Source organism: Ursus arctos, unplaced genomic scaffold, assembly GCF_023065955.2.
Source record: "Ursus arctos isolate Adak ecotype North America unplaced genomic scaffold, UrsArc2.0 scaffold_7, whole genome shotgun sequence".
Lineage (NCBI taxonomy): Eukaryota > Metazoa > Chordata > Mammalia > Carnivora > Ursidae > Ursus > Ursus arctos.
Window position 1 is genome coordinate 6,774,470 of NW_026623089.1, and position 12,883 is coordinate 6,787,352.

The window sequence follows — 12,883 nt, forward strand, 5'->3', positions numbered from 1 at the left end:
TACAATAACTCCCCTTTCTCCCTCCCCCAGCGCCTGGTGATCTCTATTCTCCTGTCTCCGTGATTTGCCTATTCCAGATAGCTCATTTAAGTGACATAATGTAATATTTGTCCTTTTGTATCTGGCTTATTTCCCTTAGAATAATGTCCTCGAGGTTCATGCCCATGACAGGACGTGTCAGAACTTCATTCCTTTTGAAGGCTGAATAATATTCCATTTCACATATATAATCATATTTTGTTTATCCATTCATTCTTTTATGGACATTTGGGTTATTACCACCTTTTGGCTATTGTGAATTGTTCTGTGAACACTGGTGTTCAATTTTTTTTTTTTTTGAGAATTGCTTTTCATTCTTTTGGGTAAACACCTAAAATTGGAACCACTGGATCATATAGTAAATCTACATTACTTTTTGAGAAATTACCACACTGTTTTCCACAGTGGGTGCACCGATTTACATTCCTACCAGCAGTGCCTATGTTTGCTCATTTCTCCACATCTTTACTGACACTTGTTATTAGGGTTTGTAATAGCCATCCCTATGGACATCGGGTGGTATATACTGTGGTTTTGATTAACATTTCCCCAGTGATTGGTGATGCTGAGTATCTTCTCGTGTGCTCATTGGTTGTTTGTATATCTTCAAGTAATGTCTATTCAAGGGTTGCCTGGGTGGCTCAGTGGGTTAAGCGTCCGCCTTCAGCTTAGGTCATGATCCCAGGGTCCTGGGATTGAGCCCCCCATCCAGGCTCCTTGCTCAGGGGGGAGCCAGCTGCTCCCCCCGCATGTGCGCTCTCTCTCTGACACCTAAAAAAAGAAATGTCTGTTCAAGTCTTTGCCTATTTTGGAATTGGGCTGGATTTTTGGTTCATGTTTTTGGAACATTGGAAAACAATTGGGAGTTTGAAATGATTCACATGCGGGGGGTAAATGGGTTTAATATTTTAAAATACAGGGTGTCAAATTGAAGTGAAAAATAATTTTTGGCTCTGAGGATGCCTTCTTTTTAAACACTCTCCAAATAAGAAGAGTGAGGTCCAATTCCTAAATTAATCTCATTCCTGTTAGACAAGAAAACGAACAAGTGATGGGAAAAACCAGCTGAGTTTTTGTGGTTTCTGGGTGAGAAGAGAGGGCCACTCACAACCAATGATCATCTGTGAAAGAAGGAAGCAGAAAATCTTCAGTTACGGTCATTTATAGTGTATGCCTAAGAAACAAAATCACCTGCTAGAGGCCTGGGGGTGGGCGGGTCGATCGCCCAGAACGATCCTAGGCCCCATGACCTTCAGGCAACACCGCTGAGGGGAGGAGGGCCCTGACGATGTTTGTGACGATTTGGGGTCGCCAGAAGGTGGAGACAACTGGGAGGGCACGTCTGGGAGTTTTTCCGGCTACAGCACAGACCCAAGAGCCAGGTAGCCGGGCTGGCCGGGCCTATTCAGGCCGAGGGACGAACGCGACGGACATCTTAGTTACTGAGCCAGCGGGTGTGAAATGCCGGGGCCCCCGCGTGGCCATCACTGTGGGAGGTCTTCCATCGAGTTTTAAGGGAGAGGATGAAACAACCATCAGGAGTCCAGCCCCCCGCCCCTTGGCCGGCCGCGCTTGCCACATCTGGGGGCACTTGAGCAGACCAGCAGCGAGCACCTCTCCCCTGCCGCGGCCGGAGCAGGAGTTTTAAAAATGTTAACAGACGGACAGGCCTAGAGCAGCTCTCTTCGGGTTGCAGGCAGGGCTCCGCGGCCCTTCCTCTGGCCTCCAGGCCCCACCTGAGGTTTCCTCCGCTCGCTGGGGTGGGGTGCCCTGCCGGGACGCCCGAGACCAAACCGAGCGTCTGGGCTCCCAGAATGGCCATGCCTGCGGCCTGCAAAGGCCCGACCGCACACCCCTCCTCATGCCTTTCCTGCTCGGCATCTCAATCCAGTTCGGAACATCTCAATATAGTTTTAAAACATCGACACTGGGGGCTCGGTTCAGCCTCCGCGGGGGCTCTTGGCCCGCGCGCGGCGACCTCAGGGAAGTGAGAGGAGTTCGAGGGGCTCTGGGGCGCCGGGGGAGGAGCCTTCCCAATCCTCAGCTCCCTTCGCAAACCGGGCTCCAACGCCGCAGGTCACGGGCATTGAATTTAATCTAGGTGCGGCCGGCGCGCGGCCTGATCTCCAGCTTCGGTGTCCAGACTCTAACCTCGCGGCGTCGGGGAGCCGCGCAAGCCCAGGACCCCTACTCTCGGGCCCTCCAGGCCGCCGCTTGTCTCCGTCCCGCAGGCCGGGAGCTCCCACCCAAAGCTAGGCTTTAAAAATAGCCCCGGCGAGATCCAGGCAACAGGAAGGAACATTTTTTTTTTTTAATGTGTAAAAAATGTTTTGCTTCTTGTAGGGAACACAACCGCTGCAAGTTCCAGCACACAGGGCCCCTCCCGCGCACCCACAGCCATCGCCGCCTCTCCAGCAAGGCGCGGGCACCGTCTCCCGGATCCGGATTTGGGGAGCGCAAGTGCCCCCTGTGGCCGGCCCGCGCCTGACCCCGCGGGCCTGAGAAGGCAGAAGCAGCCGGCGCGGGGCCCAGGAGGAAGTTGGGAGCCGCGGGGCCGGGAAGGGGGCAGGTCTGCGCCGCGGGCCAGGCGGGGGCCCGATGGGGCCAGGGCCACCCCGGGGCGCTGCGCCCAGGCCGGCCTGGGCTCGCGTCCCCCCACGTGGCCGGCCGCCCGGGGCCCCACGTGGAAGGGGCGGAGGAGGAAGGGGAGCGAAGGGAGGGCCGGACTCCCGGCTGTGGTAGCGGGACCCCCGCCCCCGCCGCGGAGGCCCCAGTGCTTCGCGAGGGCCTCCCGGGCGGGGCCGGGCCGGGGAGTGCCCGCCGCGCCCGGCCCCCTCGCCCGCCAGCCGCGCCTGTGTGCACTTTCGCGGAGCCACTAATCCCCCGAGAGAGCCGATTTGTAGTGAGGAGTATCTGTAGGGGGCGAGGCCGGCCCATGTGGGGTTGTGTCATTGGTTTGCAAAGAGAGACCCCGCCTTTACCCAAAAAAAAAAAAAAAAAAAAAAAAAAAAAGGGAGCGAGGAGTGAGCGAGCGGCGACCCTCACCTCGCCTCCCGCCTCGCTCCTGCGCAGCCGGCGGGCACCGGGCGACGCGGCCGGCGCCGCTTCTTTCCCTTTCCCTTTCTCTCCGTTTTCCGCCTCCTTCCCCGGAGGAGAAAACAAATAAAGAAGAGCAAATAGCCGGGAGGCGCAAGGCATCCAGGACGCTCCCTCCCCCGATCCAAGTTGGAATTAGCATCCTCTTGGGGGTGAGCGCCGCGCGGGGCGAGCGCGGGCCGGGGACCCCCAGCGCAGCCCCCTCCCGGCGAGCGGGCGCGGGGCTGGGACTGGGGTGGGGAGGATCGGGAGCCGGGTGGGCGGAGGAAGGGGGTGGGGTGGGTGGGGAAGTAGGAAGAGGCTCGGCGGCGAGGGGAGGAGGAGGAAGGGAAGGGGAGGGGTAGGGTGGGGAGGGGAGGGGAGAGACTGGGAGGGGAGGGGAGGGGAGGGGAGGGAACGGCGGGAGGGGGAGGGGCGGGGAGCTGGAGAGATTAAGTTTTTGTGTGTGTGTCCCTGTGTGCGTGTGTCATTTTAAGGTGGCCCGGGAGCGGCCCAGAGAAGCCGGCGGCGGCCCGAGGAGCGAGGGACCGAGCCGGGAGCCATGCCGCGCTGAGGGGGGGCCGCACAGCCGCCGCCACCGCCACCGCCGCCGGGTGGGGTGGGAGGGGCGGGAGCCGCCGCCGCCGCCACCGCCTCCCGGGTGGGCGCCCTTCGCCGTGGACGCCGGCGGCCCGGGACGAGGTAAGAGGGGCCCCGGGGGAGGGCTGGGGCCGCTGCCGCCCCCGCCTCACCTGCGGCCGCGGGCGGGGGGCGCCGCGCCCGCGCCTCACTGCGCCACTCGCGGGGGGGGGGGGGGGGGGGAGGAGGAGGGCGAAGGACACGGAGCCGGCATCCGAGGACATCTTTGGTCTGCGCCCCCGTGTCCCCGCTCGGCGCCCGGGGGTGGGAGCCGGCCTGGAGGTCCCTGCCTGCCGCCCCCCGCCGCCGATCGCGCCCGCCGGCTGCCGTTTCTGCCAGGATTTTTGTTGTTGTGATGAGAGTTGATGAATGCGAAGTAGGCGGTCACCTTCCTTCCCATCAGGATTGGCAAAAAAAAAAAAAAAAAGAAAAAAAAGAAAAAAGAAATTCCGAGCGCAGCGGCGTCCGGAGGGCAGCGGCGGCGGTGGCGTCTCGGCGACGGTTTCCTAGGCGCCCCCGGCTCCTGCTCCCCGAGGCCGGTGGGTGCGCGCGCGGGGGCTGCCCGCGACCCAGGCCGAGCGCGCGGCGCGCCGCGGGGACAATACGGCCGGATCCCCCGGGACCGGGAGTCCGAGCGCGCGGGGCCTTAGGCTTGCGGGGCGGGGGGAGAGCGGGGGTCCGCGGGGAAACCGGGGCGCGCGCGGCTCAGGGCCCCCAGGGGAGCGGCCCCTGCTGGTCGGGGATCCCGCGCGGCGCCCCGGGAGCGCAAGTGAAAGAAGGGAGAGGAGGCGAAGTGGAACCCTTTTGTTTTGCCGGCCCCGCATTGTTGGCTCCTCCGGGCAGCCGGGCCACATCTGCCGCCGCCGCCACCACTGCCGCGCCGGGCTTGGCCCGCCAAAGTCGCAGCGGGGCGGGGGCCCAGGGCTGGCCGGGCGGCGGGCGCGGGCGGGGGCCGAGCGGGCCGGGCATTTCCTCTGCCCGTCCGCGCTCCCGCGGGCACCACTTCCTCCTCGCCTGCCGCCGCCGCCGCCGCCGCGAACCCGGTCTGCCCGCCTCCCCTTCCCGGGCTGCACTTTTCGGGTGGGGCGAACCAAAAAGAAAAAGTTTCGCAGGAGGGGCTGGCGAGGGCGCGCCCCGGGCGGCGGGGACCCGGCGCGGCGCAGCGACAGCCGTGCCGCCACGGTCGCCTCTTCCTCCTCGTCCTCCGCGGCGCAGGACTGACCCGCGAGGCCGAGGGGAAGCGCCTTTCTTTCTCTCCCTCCCGCTCTGCCCAGCGCTCCGGGGCAAGTTGGGCAGAGGCGCGCGGGAGTCGGGGCGCCCGGGGCCTTTCTCGGGCGGGAGGCCCCGCGGCGTAGCTGCTTGCCCGCAGCCCACGCAGCGTCCTGGTGCTCGGAGGCCGCGGGCCCTGGAGCTCGGCGCGGTCACCGCCGGCCGCGGCGAGACACACACGCGCACACACACCCTCCGTGGCTCGCTGTCGGCCGCGGCGGATGGTCACGGACCCTGAGTGTGCGTGTGCGCGCGAGCGTGTGGGGTGGCCCCCCCTCCCGACCCCGAGTACTTTTTCCGGAGGCAGCCCCAAGCAGCAGTTGGCTCCAGGGGACCCCATGTTTAGTATTTTACAGGGGAAAGGAGGAATTTTTCGTAGAAATCCCCGCTCGCTCTGCGTCCTTGCGGTGGAGGCTGCTGGCAGTGGCCTACGTCGTCATGCCGGGCTCACTTGCCCTATCCAGGGTAAACAGATCTTTCTGGATTTTTTCCCACCTTTTTTCTTTAAAGATTGGAGATCAGGTTAAGTTCTTAGAGAGTCAGATGTGAGTGGCTTGAAGGGTAGACAAGAGAATTGTATTCTATAAATATGCATTGGGAATTTAGAATGCTAAGTGCCTTATTTGCAATTCTGCTGGATATTCTAGAGACTGGTATATTTTTATCTGACATGGATAATTTGGAGGGGACGTATGTTTTGGTTAGTTTACAAAGTGACTCTGCCTCCCGACTTTGGCGAAATATATTAAACTCTCCTACTACTCTTTCAAAGAAGATTCTCTACTAGGTGCTTGGGTTCAAAGACAGTTTTAAAATTACCTCGTGTTCAGTACCTTACTTAGACTGCCGTTCTGCCTCTAGGGCTCTCACAGTAGAACTAGTTCGTTTTCACGTACTTCGGAGAATTCCAGTGTTTTGAAAAAAATTTTAAATAAATCCTTTACATTTTGAAGTAATGGTACTTTAAAGGATCTTGTTTTTATAATCATTTGGTTTCAAAGAGTACTTCTTAAAGCAATTATAAAATGATATTCAAAATGCTAATTAAGCACTTTAAGTCAGAGCAGCTTTAATATTGAAACAATTTTTCTTTCTTTCTTTCTCTTTCTTTCTCTTTTTTTTTAAGTAACAGGGACTATATCCTAGAGTTGAAACACTAAAAATCCTTTTGTCTGCCATCAGATCTCTGAACTGCCGTGACACTCTCCTGTAAAAAAACCCCTGGTGCCCTTTTTATTGCCCCCAAAAGAAAAGTTAATGAGATGGTAGGTTTCAAGCAAAAAGCAGGCCCTCCTTCTTGCAAAATATGCTTACAGTTGCCATTGAAGTTGTATGTTAGCCGTGAATGCACTTGTCTTTAATGAAGCCAGTTTAATCGTTCACACTTGATCAAGTATAACAGGACCAAACAAAGGAAATAAGCCAGCATATTTCTGTAGAGCGTTGAGGGGTTTAGTGTAAGTGTTGTTGTCGGGTCACCCCCTCCCCCCACTCTGCCCCCAGTACAAGGGAGTGAGGGTTGAAGGCAAAAGGAATTTATGGCACTGATTGGTTTTTCTGTGCCCCAGGGGTAGGGGACCCCAGTTTGTCCCTGTAGAAAGCAGTGATCAGAGGGAATTTTAAAATCTTGTCTTTAGAGCTTGTTTTGAACCCGACAAGGTGCTTTTTGGTTTAATCCTTCTTCCTGTTTGGGAAGATAAGGCTTGGGGGTGGCCATGTTGTCTCCCCCCTTTCTAATTGTACCTTAATAAGGCTGAGTGGAGGGTGGTATGGCTCTGCAGTTTGAGCTCCAAGCCCTGTGTTATTTATGACTTCACTTGGGATCTTTTGAAACTGGCCCTTGAGAGGGTGTTCTCCTGGGGGAGGGGCAGGGTGAATTACCTTTTCTTAACTGTGAGTTTTCTAAAAAAACGTCTTTGTCCCTAAAATGTATTTCTTTGCTAGGCACAAGTTGCAACTTCTTCTGGGACTTAGTCATCAACTCAAAGAAGAAATATTTGCAGTGTGTCTTCTTAAGGTTAAGAAAGTAAAAAAAGTTTGGCTACTTAAAAACAAACACTACTAGCATTGTAAAAATACACCAGTGACATACTTCGTGAGATATTTTGGCCTTTTAAGACTCAGGGCACACCTGTCCCTGTCCCTGCGGGGTCGGGTTTGCTTTCCTTGGCATTGTGAAGCTGGTCATGTCCACAAGACGAAACAGGAAAACTTGCTATCTGTATAATCATTAACTAGCCAATCAGTTATCCTTTCAGGGAATAATCGATAACTTTACTCTTGACTTTTAAAACCCCCAAAGAAATCGTATCTGTAAGTCTGGAGAGTGTTTTAAAGAGAGAGGGGAAACACAGCCACGACAGCAAACCAACAAAACTACAAAATCAACGTGCAACCCTTGCAGTGTTCAGAGTAGCCGGCTACAAGGTCAGTAAATGATGAGTGTATAAAATCAGTACTGAACGAGCTGTGCCCAGGGGTTGAAAAGGATATTGTTGGGAACTGTTTAAATACTAAAGCAAAGGGAGCTCAGGATGGCTCACACCACTTGAAATCCTTGAGATTCGCGGATTAAAAACAAAAAGGGCCTGCATCTCAGGCACACCCCTTCTTTGAGATCTCGCACCAGATTGCCATTTACCAAAAGTCCTTTTCCTTCGTGAGTGAATCACTTTTGAATGCAAAGTTACACCCTCTGCATTTAACGCTTTCCCTAAATGGAACAAATTTTAAGTGGAATGGCCATCCCTGTTGTCATTTTTTTTTTTACCACTGTCATTTCAATATAGAAGGGCTGTCATCATAATGTATGTGAGGACAGCCTGGGTCCCTCTGTGAATAATCTTTCTATCAGTGACAAGCAGCAGGCTGAGTGTCCCATGTCCCTGATACAGGCCACAGACACATATTCATAAAGTACATGGTCAGGAGAGGAAATTTATCTGTTGGGCAGGGCATGACTCAGGTGATATTTCCACTGGCTTGCTGATAGTTCCATCACAGAGGCTGGAACACAGTTTTCTGGTAATTAAAAAATGGGAGTGCAGTTTGCCCGACCCTTTGAAGAGAAGTACTTTAGCAGAAGTGACTTGGTATAGTGAATTGTCGGGGTGCCTTTTCCTCCAAGATCTCCCCGTGAATCGCTAGCTAAGGAATGCTTGTGTGGACTACTGAAAAACTTTTAGTAGGCACATGGAAATTCTGGAACGGATACACTCTAAGGCCGCATTGCCTGGGCAGCTATCAGTTTCCTCCCTTACAGCTGGTGAGCATGTCCTCGTTGACACTGCTGCAGTAAAGTTAGGGCACACGGGGAAGGAGGGGAAACGCAAGGCTTCTCCCCACGGATGAGCTTGAGAAGTTAATTTTTTCTTCAAGTCTGTGTTTGATGGAATATGTATCAAAGACGTATGAAAGGCTTTTTGGTTTTTTTTTTTAAGCCCTATCTCTGGATTTGGAAAATTATACTTAATCATTGCTAAAAACTTCAGAACCATTTTCAAGGTGTTCAGTGTTTCTTTTGATCATGATTTAATGGATGGTACCCAAAAGCCATCAATGGGACTCAAATGATACAAATTAATAATGGGGCCGAATCTGCAGTTTGCTTTTAGCTCTCATTATCGATGTTTAAAGCCTGAATTTATGGCTGCACTTGGGCATTCAGGACTTCCCCGGTGAAAAGAAGGACTTTGCACAATGTGCAAAAAAAAAGGGGGGGGATTCACAAATGAATACAGAATGTACAATAGGGAGAGAGCCAGGCCATTGTTTGTGTGGAATGTTGACAATGGGAGCCAAGGGGCAGTTTGGCCTTCATTCTTCCAACTGCTGGAGAACACAGAAACTTCAGGAGCTGCAGACGGGATGGGAACCAGAGGCGCATTCATCTGCCTTTGCCTGGCATGGCAATGGGGGCCACTGGTCTACTCCCTTTCCAGAGTTTTCTTAGAAGGTGGTCTCTTTTGGACTGCTAGGGACCTTTGTGTGCTCTTCTCAGTAATCTGCTTTTTTGAGTAAAGATTCTAAAAGCAGAGAGAAGGGTTCTTCAAAGAAAAGCGTAAAAAGCAGACTCCCCCCGCCCTCTGCCCCTCCAAACGCAACTTTTAAGAAATCCTACTCAACCCTTACCAGAAATTGAGGCATTTTAAGTCGCAGGAAGCTGTTGTGTTTATTTTTATTACTCCTCATGTTGAAGTAGTTTTTAATGTTTGTAATGTTGGGGGAAAGTACAGCTAAAGTGAGTATTTGTTGGGTTTTTCGTGTTTGGCTGTATGGCTGCGGCCCTTCTTGAAAACACTCCTCTGTATGCATCTTTCTCCCCATCACAAAGCCCTCCTGCTTCCATGTGGGAGCTGAAGTTCGAGAGAAGAGCCAACTCTGTCGTTCAAGTGGCAGCCATCACTGTGTCCTTTCTCTTTCGCCCCTCTACCCTAAGCAGAATCGGTATAGACATTGACTACTGTTGGGGGCTGATCCCGGTTTTGGGTTTATCGAGGGACACTTGGTTTAGAACCTGAGGGCCAGTTGACCTTTCCATCGGTATCAAGCCTATCCCTCCTTGAGTGAAGGTTTCAGAGATGATCTGATTTAACTGTTTCTGTAACTAAATTTAACAGATGGCTGCCAAAAGTTGGCTTAGTGTTCACAAAAATTCTGGTAAAATGGTTGGGTTCTTATGCATGGGGCAAGTGATGCTTTTGATTTAATGGGGAATTGTGACTTCTGTCCTGGATAATAACAGAGCCTTCATTTTTCCCGGTGGTATTTAGAGGGTGTTAATCCCCAGTAGCTGTTGTTGTCTGAACTTGGTGGGCTGGTCTTTGGTGGTGGTTTTCTGGGAGTCCAAAAAAGTCGGGGGGTGGTGGTGGTGAAGGTGGGGGAGGGCCGTACTTTTCATCCATTTGGTTCTTAAAAATCTTTCCCAAGTGTAAAATGCAAAAAAAAAAATTATATATGTTATATATATATATATACACACACCTTTGTGTTGTTGCTTTAACTCCCTTCAAAAACAATCTATTGATCAGCAGGAAAGTGCTTTTTGCAGTAAAATAAGCCCTTAATTACAACTTGAAAGACACTGTTACTGGCTTGAAGATTGATTGGAAATGGTGGCAATATTTCTGTCTCTCATCCCAGCCTACGTAATGGCAGGGACTGGAAGGGCCTTTTTAAAAGATGTGTAACATAGGTGGTGAGCGGGTCTTTCTGCAGCGCCGGGGCTAGCCAAGGGGTTGTAAACTCACTGCTGCGCTCCAGCCAGGCCTGAAATCTGGCCTCCAGCAATCTGTCCAAGCCCAGGACAAACAAAAACTTCATTATGGAGTCAAGGAGTCCCAGGAAGTTTCTTTGGAAGGAACTGTAGACCAAGACCGCGGAGGTCAACTCCTCCGGCCTAATGGGATTTTTTTCCCTCCAGTATGGCAATTTAAAAAGCCTACATAATGTTGAGGCTTAGCAGAGAGCCAGTAGCTAGGTGTAAATGGCCAAATCAGCTTGGAGTGCTTGCCCTGTACCTGCCCCAGGTGTGCGGGAGGGGGCCAGAGGAACTGCAGGTGAAATTCTTTTGCTGTAGGGGGTGTGAGGCCGCGAAAGGGTTTGTGCGCCTTTCCTGCTGAATGAGCTCTGTCTGGGACTTTATTCTTTTGCTGATGGATGTCTTCGGTGCGGTAGGCCTGGAGGCACAAAGTCACAGTCTATCCTCTGCGTGTTCAGGCCCAGGTGGGCCTAGGGAGGGGGTGGGGGCACAGTGCCCACATGCTCTTTTGGATGGTGGAGAGCCTGCAATAAGTTGCAGCTCCCAGGCCGAGCCAGCAGTGAGCAGGGGGAGGGCTCTCGAGAGCTCTTGACATCCTGTCCCAGAATGGTTGAGGGGACTGGGAATATTCCGCCTGGAGGGGAACAGCCTCACTTGGTCACATGGGCTCGCTTTGCTGGGAGGGACAGAGTCCTGGTGACACCAGGGAAGCTTTGCTGGAGAGGCTGCCAGGCCAGATGGTTGCATGGGCTCCTAGCACTGGCTGAGCTTGGCTGACTGCTGCGTGCGGTGTGGATAGGTGGGACAAAGCTTTCCAAACACCGGAGACCACCAGGGCAGCCCTTACTTGGGGACACTTGCCTAATGAACTGGGTGGGGTTGGGGAGAAACACTGCATTTTCTTCCCAGAGGGGGTGACAAATATTTTTCAAGTTTTTCCCATCCCTTCTCCAGACGTTGAACTGTGGTCTGCAACGCGGGCGGACTGCGCCATCTGCCCTTCAGGGACTAGATGGAGCAGGAGGCCCAGCGTGGATGCCAAGTGGGAATGATATTTCTTCTACCCAGGAACACTCAAGAGATGTACCTTATTCCTTTTTCTCAGCGATTTCTGGTTATGGGCTAGAAGTCACTCCAGGAGGGCAATGAATAAAGAGTGTATTTTTCTGTACAGATATCAATATGCACATATAAGTGCCTACAAGTAAAATCTCAGAATGCTTTTGATCTTAAAACCATTTCGCAGTCATTAATCTTCACGAAGCTCCTGCGGGCTAGGTAAACAGAGCGATTGCTATTTTGCCCGACACAGAAATAGTGAATCACCAACCCCCAACTCCTAGAGAGGCTGGTGTTCGCCTCTGATTTCCGTAGCGCGCTGGGGGTGTGGGGGCCCCGGGAACCCCCACGTTCCGCCCAGACTGACCACAGGGCGACTTCCGGTCTCCTGCTTGACCTTCTGATGCGGGGAGGGCAAAGCTGGGCCTGGGAGAAGCCTGGCCGCCGCACCTGGCCGCGCTCTACCTGGAGGGGGCGGGGTCTGGCCGCGTTTCCCCGCGCGCACCGGGACTGCCGGGGTGCTCCGCCCTGCTGGAAGATCCGGCCTGCGGGCGTCTGCCGTTCCGGGGTGTCGGGACCCCTGACCTCTGGGGCCCGCGGACCTGCCGGCTCACGCCCTCCCCCCGCCTCCGGGCCCGCGCACCTGGGGCTCTGCCCCCCGCACACCCGCGTACCTGGCGGCTCCGCCCCTCCCCCTCCGGGGCTCGCGTACCTGTGCCCCCCTCACCCCGCTCCCCCACTTGACACCGCCGGAAGCGCCCCTCCCCTGGCGCTGGCCCTTTCACTTGTAAATAGCTGCCGTTTCTCGCGGTGGGGAAGTCCTCTAGAGGTGATAGAAATGGCCCCTGCCCCCCTGTGCCCACTTCCTCCTTCCTCCCACAGGCCTTTGTGCGGGGTCCTACCCGGGCGGCGGGGGTCCGGCCAGACGCCGCCCACACCCGCAGGGACGTCCGCACCCCTCTTGGTCCCGGGGCGGGACGGGAGAGGAGCCACGAGACGACGCAGGACCCCGAGGTGGCTCCCGAACCTGCGCCCAAGGCCCGGAGCTGTACCAGGTACCTGGCTGGACTGTGCCTGAGCCACCCCACCCCCCAGTGATCGCAGGCTCCAGCGACCCCCCCCAGCCTGGGGTCGCCTGGTTCCTGTCTGCCATCCCCCACCCCAAGGGAACAGGGAGGTCCGCTGATTCGCGATGGCGGCCGAGACGCAGAAACGGTGAATGGCCGCATCCTCACGACTGCCGCCTTGGCATCCCGTCCCCTGGGCGGTGTGGGGCCGCTGCGCTCTTGCAACCTTCCAGTCTGGGTGTTGTACTCGTGCTAGCGGTAGCGCCGTCCTCGTTGCTGCCAGAAGCTGCGAGGGCTAGCCAGGCCTTCCCAGAATCTACATCCAGGACAAGTGACCTTACTCCGCTTGTCACACTGCGGCTCCTCTCTGACGCTGGCGGCCTGGACCAGTGAGTGTAGAGACAGGATGGTCTGGGGCTTTAACACTTTGCATCCGTCCTCTACTTGCTGGAAGAATTTCTGTGTGTTTGATGCT

General features: G+C 54.8%; 1 protein-coding gene across 5 annotated transcripts in view; it reads left to right on the plus strand.

Moving 5' to 3' along the window:
• Nucleotides 1-3,058: 3,058 nt before the first annotated feature.
• Nucleotides 3,059-12,883, plus strand: part of CTBP2 (C-terminal binding protein 2) — a 158,003-nt gene continuing 148,178 nt past the window's right edge. Inside the window, exons 1-2 of one of the 5 annotated variants that reach the window (XM_057308812.1) lie at nucleotides 3,059-3,287; nucleotides 3,612-3,816. The gene's annotated coding sequence lies outside the window, so the exon portion shown is untranslated. Of the gene's footprint in view, nucleotides 3,288-3,611; nucleotides 3,817-4,187; nucleotides 4,293-11,687; nucleotides 12,397-12,883 lie in introns of those variants that run through there. The other 4 variants (XM_026494358.4, XM_026494359.4, XM_044382244.3 and 1 more) reach the window with 4 other exon arrangements.